The sequence below is a fragment of the Podarcis filfolensis genome (assembly GCF_964270895.1).
Source record: "Podarcis filfolensis genome assembly, chromosome: 6".
Taxonomy (NCBI): domain Eukaryota; kingdom Metazoa; phylum Chordata; class Lepidosauria; order Squamata; family Lacertidae; genus Podarcis; species Podarcis filfolensis.
In genome coordinates, this window is record NC_139609.1 from 85251751 (window position 1) to 85259086 (window position 7336).

A 7336-nucleotide genomic window follows, 5' to 3' on the forward strand; every position below is an offset into this window, starting at 1 on the left:
GGGATTCAAACCGCCGACCTTCTGATCGGCAAGTCCTAGACTCTGTGGTTCAACCCACAGTGCCACCTGCGTCCCTACCTTCTGGAAAATGGGTATGGGGCTAGGGCTATTGCAGCAGTAGCAAGCGAGGCTCTTCGGATGGGCAACCTCCGTCGGCTGGGTTTCATTTGCAAGGGAGGGGAGGGGAAAAGAATCCCGAAATAGGTTCAGTTGTGATGAGTCAACGGGCATCATGGCCCTTTCAGTAATAAAAAAAGGACGGGTGCAGAAGAAAGGGGGGTAGATAAATATTGCACTAGCGACCTGTCCCCCTGCGGATCCAGTTGCACTTGTCCTTATAAAAGCCTTGATCCCGCTCAACTCTAGCTGTTCCTTTTGCTCCTTGGAAAGGCACCCTTTAACTGACTGCAGGTCCTGTATCTTTCTTCCCCCACAAAAGAACCCCCCCCCCAGCATACATTTAAAGTACATACTCAACACACCTTTAAAGCACAAGCCTTCCTCCAAAGGATCCTGGGAACTTCAGTTTGCTAAAGGTGCTGGGGGCTGTAGTGCTTTGTTATGGGGAAACTACAATTCCCAGGGTTCTTTGGGGGAAGCCATGTGTGTTAAATTAATGCAACGCTGCCTCTGAAGATGGTTAGGAAACTTCAGCTGGTGCAGAATTCAGCAGCCAGGTTGCTCACTCGGGCAAGACAGTCTAGATGAGCATATTACACTAATCCTGGCCAGACTGCCCTGGCTGCCAATTCAAAGTACTGGCTTTGCATGCAGAAGGTCTCAGGTTCAATCCTTGGTATTCCGTCACTGGTAGGGCTGAGAGAGACCTCTGCCTGAAACTCCGTAGAGCTACTGCCAGTCAGTGAGGACAGAGGGATCATTAATCTGACTTGGTGTCAGGCAGCTTCCTATGTTTGGCATCAAGACTGAGTGAGTGAAAAGCTGAATGAAAGCGCATGTCATGGTATGTGCATTCGTTTTATGCTGCTGCATGACTCTTTGCTGTAAAAACTTGCATCATGCCCCTTACAAGACATCGGAGTATGATTAATGAGGGCAAGTAAAGGTAAAGGGACCCCTGACCTTTACGTCCAGTCGTGACCGACTTGGGTTGCGGCGCTCATCTCGCTTTATTGGCCGAGGGAGCAGGCGTTTGTCCACAGCTTCCGGGTCATATGGCCAGCATGACTAAGCCGCTTCTGGCGAACCAGAGAAGCGCACGGAAATGCCGTTTACCTTCCTGCTGGAGCGGTACCTATTTATCTACTTGCACTTTGACGTACTTTCGAACTGCTAGGTTGGCAGGAGCAGGGACCGAGCAACGGGAGCTCACCCCGTCGTGGGGATTCAAACCGCCGACTTTCTGATCGGCAAGTCCTAGGCTCTGTGGTTTAACCCACAGTGCCACCCGCATCCCTTGTAATGAGGGCAAGAGGACCTCTTAAAATGTCTCATCTTTCAAAAAGAATTTTGAGCTCTTCAAATTATAAAGTATGCATTTCTCTGTAGCCTAGGAATCACATTTTCATATTTGGATGCCATAAATGTGTGCATATTTTTTTTTTTTGTCATACAACAACTCACAAGCAACATGCAAGTCAAATGTTCAGAGTTCCAACAGCATGGAACATTGAGAGATCCGTTTTCTAAGACAGTTAGCAATGGGCCAACTATGTAGGTATGCCTGGCTGGCAAATATCAGAAGGATTGTAAATTTAATTCACAGTGGCCAGCTAGCACACTTTGTAGCACACCGGAAACTCCTATCTAGCACAACAGTTACAAGTGATGGGCTAAAGTCCAGCTGTTGTCAACAGCATTGGGTCACCCTACAGCACTTTGGGTAATATGTGAGAGCCAATCTATGCCTGAAGTAGAATGAGCGGATAGACTGGAGTGGTAGAATTCTGGGATGAACAGATGAGATGTCATATTTTTGAATCTCCCTGCGTGTGTGTTCTGAATTGTTTTGAGTGGTCTGAAAGTTTATAATGGTGTGATTATATCGTTTTATTTATAACTAGCAGCCACATGCTCAGCATTGCTTGGAAAACTAAGAACCCCCCAACCCCCCCAAATCGGTACTGTTTTGAAAGGTTCAGCCTGTCATCTTCATTCAAAATGGGGTCCATTTGTATCCAAACTTAAGATAGCAACCTGCTCTTGATCTCAGGAACCATTATGCAAAATTTGGTGACAATTATCTTAAGAGTTGCCTAAATGCATAGGGAACAGACAAACAAACTTGCAAAATATATAGTAGATAACGGTTGGATGCCCTGGGAAAAGCGGTATAAGTAACAACCACCACCACCAACACCTTTTGGAAGCCACCCAGAGTGGCTGGGGCAATCCAGTCAGATGGATGAGGTACAAATAAAAAAACAATTATTAATAGTATTTTTAATTTAGTATTCATAACATTTCCCCTGATATTTACTATATGTGAGGATCATAGCTGTCAACTGTCCCTTATCTGAAGGGACAGTCCCTTATTCCAGCGCCATGTCCCGCTGCTGTCCCTTATTGATGGATGTCCCTTACATGTCCCTTAAATGATGTCCCTTAAATTTCAAAGGAAGCAGCTCCTCTCCCTCCCTCCCTGCCGGCCAGGGAGGAGGGAGGCTCCAACTGTGTTGCTTGGCTGTGTTGCTCACCCAATAAGAAGTCTAAGAATGACTGGGGGGGTGGAGCTTGCATGCCTTGTGCTGATCAAATCGGCTGCGTTCCCTGGGGACTCACCTTTGCTCAGCGCTTCCCAGCGGAGAGGTGACAGTGGTTTTTCTTGAGGCTTCGTTTGGCTGCTGGCTGGGCTTTCTGCCTTTGGCTCAGAGGGGCTCAGAAGTTGAACATACCTGTGCTGAGTGCTCGGATCAGAATCGGATGGATATGTCGACGGCCCACTCACCCTTGCCGGCGAAAAGTTCTGTCTGGAGCGGGGGCACATGGTGGGGGAAAAGGAAAGGAGATCTCGTGGGAGGGGGGGAGGCTGTGTGTGTGTGGCTAGTTAATGCAAGCTGAGGGGTTTTTTAAATGCTGGACACCATTTTGTTGCACATGCTGCTGCAAACTTTGCAGTGCAAAGCCAGGCTGGGGAGCCATCTTAAGTTGAGGCTGCATAGGCCTTGTGGTGCATGTGATTCAGATTCTATTCAGTTGAACCTCTGGTTACAAAGTTGGTTGGACAGTGTTCTCGAAGCTACCAGCATGAGTTTGACCAGACTGCAGGAGGACAGGAAGACTGGAGTGCCTGGAACAGGTGAGGCTGCAGGTCCCTTATTTTGGCTGCTGGTCCCTTATTTTCAAGGCTGCTGGTCCCTTATTTTCAAATCTGTAAGTTGACAGCTAAGGTGAGGATGTTTTTTTTAAGGGCGCAGTCCCATACTCACCTGAAAATGAGCCACCATTGGTCTCAATAAGGCTTACTTCCGTGCAGACATATATAACATGGTAGTGTAAATAGGTGTGCGTTTTTAAAAAAATGCAAACTCCCACCTACAGTTTTTTTAGGTGGTGCAGTCCAGAATTCTACTGCCTCAGGCTACCAGCTCGTTCTGTGTAATGTGCAGGTTGGTCAGGGAAGCTAGGGGCAGAAAACTACCGGGACCAGTACTGGCATGGGGTCCCAAAATGCTTTTTCTGGGTGTGTATGTGTGGTAGAGCTGTGTGACAGCCTGGTGACAGCCACAGATCGCTGGCTGGAGACATGGGGAGAGAAAGACTGTAGAGAGACCCAGTCTCTTCTTGTAAGTTTAAAAAATAAACAAAAACAACAACAGAAGCAAACCACAGTTACCTTGCTCTTAGCAGACAAGTGCACCCGGGATAAAATCACCCTGGAAATGATGCCTATCTTTGCGCTAAGATTTAGTCCAAAATTATTTCTGTCCACCCTTAGCTGAGAAATAAACCTGTCTGAAGAAAGGCATGTATAATTATAAAAAAAATTGCTGATGCAAGCTCAGCCATAGAAGTGCGAACAAGCTGCTAAAATACTTGGCAAATCCTGTTACTCAGAGATAAAGACAGCTTTGGGTTCTCTTGTAAAAAGAAGGGAATGGCTCCTCCATAATTCTTCATAGCTATGATTTGCTGCTTGCAAATAGTTAAAGGGTCTTTATCTTGCTCCTTCTCCCCCTAGAGAACCAACAATGCCAAATGTGCAAAAGTACAAGGTGATTTTTTTTTTAAAGGGCTCATAATGAAATGGCATGAAAAAAACCCCAAAATTACTTGCAAGCCTACGGAAATTATGAAGCACCAAGCTTTCTTAATGTTAAGTGTGAACTTTCATTGCCTTCCGTGGAAAATGGGATTTAAAAATAGTATTAAACAAGTTTCTAACAGTCTCCCAAGTTTGTTTGGAAACTGGCTCTCGCTGATGAAAAGGCTTTTTTGAACATGAACAGACTCCCAGAAGATTGTTTAATCTTCACACTTTTGCCACCTGACAGTCTATGCCCAGCTTCAACAATACTTGATAATCCGGTGGGGATGAGACGAAAAGTCTTGTATCACAGAGAACAAATGTGATTTAAGAAGCTTAGCAGCTGAAAGGTTGTGAATTATCTTAGGGCTAGAGAGCGAAGAGGGAAACTTACTAGGTGACTCTTAACGGGCTCTCAGGTGATGTTCCTCCACCATCCCTCTGCGGCAAAGCTGAACACCGACGGAATCGAAAGCAACTGTTTGCAGTTAAGGCAAAATGTTGGCACTCACATCCACCAATGCTATGCCAACTCATTCCCAGCTTATGGACAGTGAGAATTAATGGGACATAAATTTGTCAATGCAAGTATGCCAATTTGAAATCTAGGTTTGGATTTTTTTAAATGGGAAATGTTTGAATTTGAAATTTATTATTTTTAAAATTGCCGTTTATGGGTGGACTTAAGTGCCACACTATTACAAATACTCTGTGTAAGCATATCGGCTTTCCAGACTGAATGATGCCCCCCCTCCACCTGCTCAGTTTTAGGGGTTTTCCTGACCCCCCCCCAGGCAAGCCAACTGTGGTTGGCACAGGGGGAGGAGAGAGGGGGGAAAGCCCTTTTGCACAAGCAGAAGCCCTTGCACAGGGCTTCCGCTTGATGGGGTTCATTAGGCAAATTCCATCCATGTTTCTAGAAAAAAAACCAATCCGTGAACAGAGTTCAGAAAAATGGCAACCAAACTGATCACAGGGCTGGAGAGACTTGAAAGCCTGCAACGTATTGGAGCTTTTTCACTTAGAGAAAAGGCTGAGAAAGAGGAGACCAGATAGAGGTGACCAAAATTACGCACAATGCAGAGAAAGTGTGTACAATACACAATAACTAAAACTTGGAGCCATCCAGCGAATGTGGAAAGATTCGTCATTAAAACGGTTGGGGTATATTTGGATCCTCTGGCTCAGGCAATGAAAGGTCTTGGAACGTCTCTGGTTAACTGGACATATTCATTTCAGGCAGAGAACAGAGCATTGTAAACAGGAGCGCACAACTCTGTCCTCCCAACAGCTTCTCACCACTCCTCAGTATCTGCTGTCTGAGGTGGTTGCTGCACCCTGCCTAATGGCAGGGTCAGTCCTGCAGCATGCCAGAACCTCAGGTGCTTGAAGTAGCAGGGTCCCCCCCAGGGGAAAAACTAGGCTTTATTTCACCTGGGTCAGGTACCCAGTTTGGCACACACCACCATGGGCAGAGGGGGCAGCTGCCCTCCCCAAATCAAGTAACTAAATAAAAATACTGAACTGACCAATTGTGTCGCAGATAGCTTGGTTCTGCCCCCCCCCCCAGCATAAAGCCTGCCCTCCTAAAATAAATCCTGCCCACACACCTTTGCGTACACACACATAGAGGCTGGGAGCCTCAGTGATACCCTTCTGTGGCGTCACCCGGGCCAAAAAATCCAGCTAGTCCCCTTGTATCTATGGCACCCCAAAAACATCCCCATGACAAGAGACGGAAGCTGGTGTTCTCTTTCTGCATTGGTTCTCCACTTCCCAGGACTACTAATTCTTGGAAGCCATGTTGAAAATCTACCAAGAACAATGGGAACAGGGATTTGTTTCAGTTTGGGGCCAGCTCCCCAAAATGGTTTCTTCAGGCTTGTCCTCTGTGACCATTGCCACCAATTATACTGAATTGTACCATTGGTCTATTTCATTCAGTACTGTCTACACCAGGCATCCCCAAACTTGGCCCTCCAGCTGTTTTGGGACTACAACTCCCATCATCCCTAGCTAACAGGACCAGTGGTCAGGGATGATGGGAATTGTAGTCCCAAAACACCTGGAGGGCCAAGTTTGGGGTACCTGGTCTAGACACTGACTGGTAGTAGCTCTGTAGGGGCAAATTGAACCCATGACCTTCTGTGTTCAAAGCAGCTGCTTTTCCTCTGAGCTATAGCACACTGCTCCGTTGTATGCAAAACTCTCTCCCCCCTCTGCACCCTGTCCTTCCCCCCTCCCTGGCCTTCGTCCTTGGCTTTGACCCGACACCTCACCTCTCGGCTATGCTTGCAATTTAAAGCAATTGGCTGCCCAGAGAGCCCGAGGCTAGAACCTTAGAGCAATCGTGTTCTGAGCGAAATCCAAACCATATTAATTCATATACCGCCAGCACATGTCTTCACACTTACAGTATGGGGCTGAGTCATAAATAAGTCACTGTGTTAACAAGACACATTTGCTCACGTTTCATCGGAAACCATTAAACGGTGACCTACTTACACTAACCTTGCCATTAACCATCGAGAAGGCCTCTCCGTCTTCTGTGCAGGGCCTTGTTGCTATTACGTGTGAAACAGGTCCGGGTCATGCTACAGACTCTCTCTTGCTCCTAAATCAGTGGCAATCCAAAGGTTCAGGCAGCAGCATTTCCCAGTCTTATTTGGAGATTCTGGGGATTGAACCCAGATGCACTTCCACTGAGATATAGCCTTCTTCCTGCTTCATCAACCTCTGCAGAAGAAAAATAGAATAATAGGAGCACTGCCATGTTTGAGAGGAGCTCGTGCCCCACCCTGGTCACCCCACCACTGTTACTATGCTTCCTTTTGCCCATGGCCAGAGCCAGATTTAGGTTTGATGAGGCCCTAAGCTACTGAAGGGAATGGGGCCCTTTATATGTCCAGCTGTCTTTTGTCAACAACAAATTGTCGCTGTTTTTTGTGTTGAATATATGCTATATGGTAATTTATGGACCTAATATATATCTAAAGCCATTTGCAGCTGTTGCTGTATGTAGATTTTGTTTTATTCATTTTTATCTCATATTTTGGAAATGTACATCCAGGGTTTTCTTCCTTTAATTTTTTTGGGGGCCCCCAAGAGAGTGGGGCCCTAAGCTATAGC

The 7336-nt window shown here is 46.4% G+C and overlaps 1 protein-coding gene across 1 annotated transcript in view; it reads right to left on the minus strand.

Moving 5' to 3' along the window:
• PMEPA1 (prostate transmembrane protein, androgen induced 1) overlaps positions 1-6953 on the minus strand; it is an 89242-nt gene extending 82289 nt beyond the window's left edge. Inside the window, exon 1 of the mRNA XM_083619137.1 lies at positions 6719-6953. The gene's annotated coding sequence lies outside the window, so the exon portion shown is untranslated. The remainder of the gene's footprint in view (positions 1-6718) is intronic.
• Between the last annotated feature and the right edge of the window lie 383 nt (positions 6954-7336).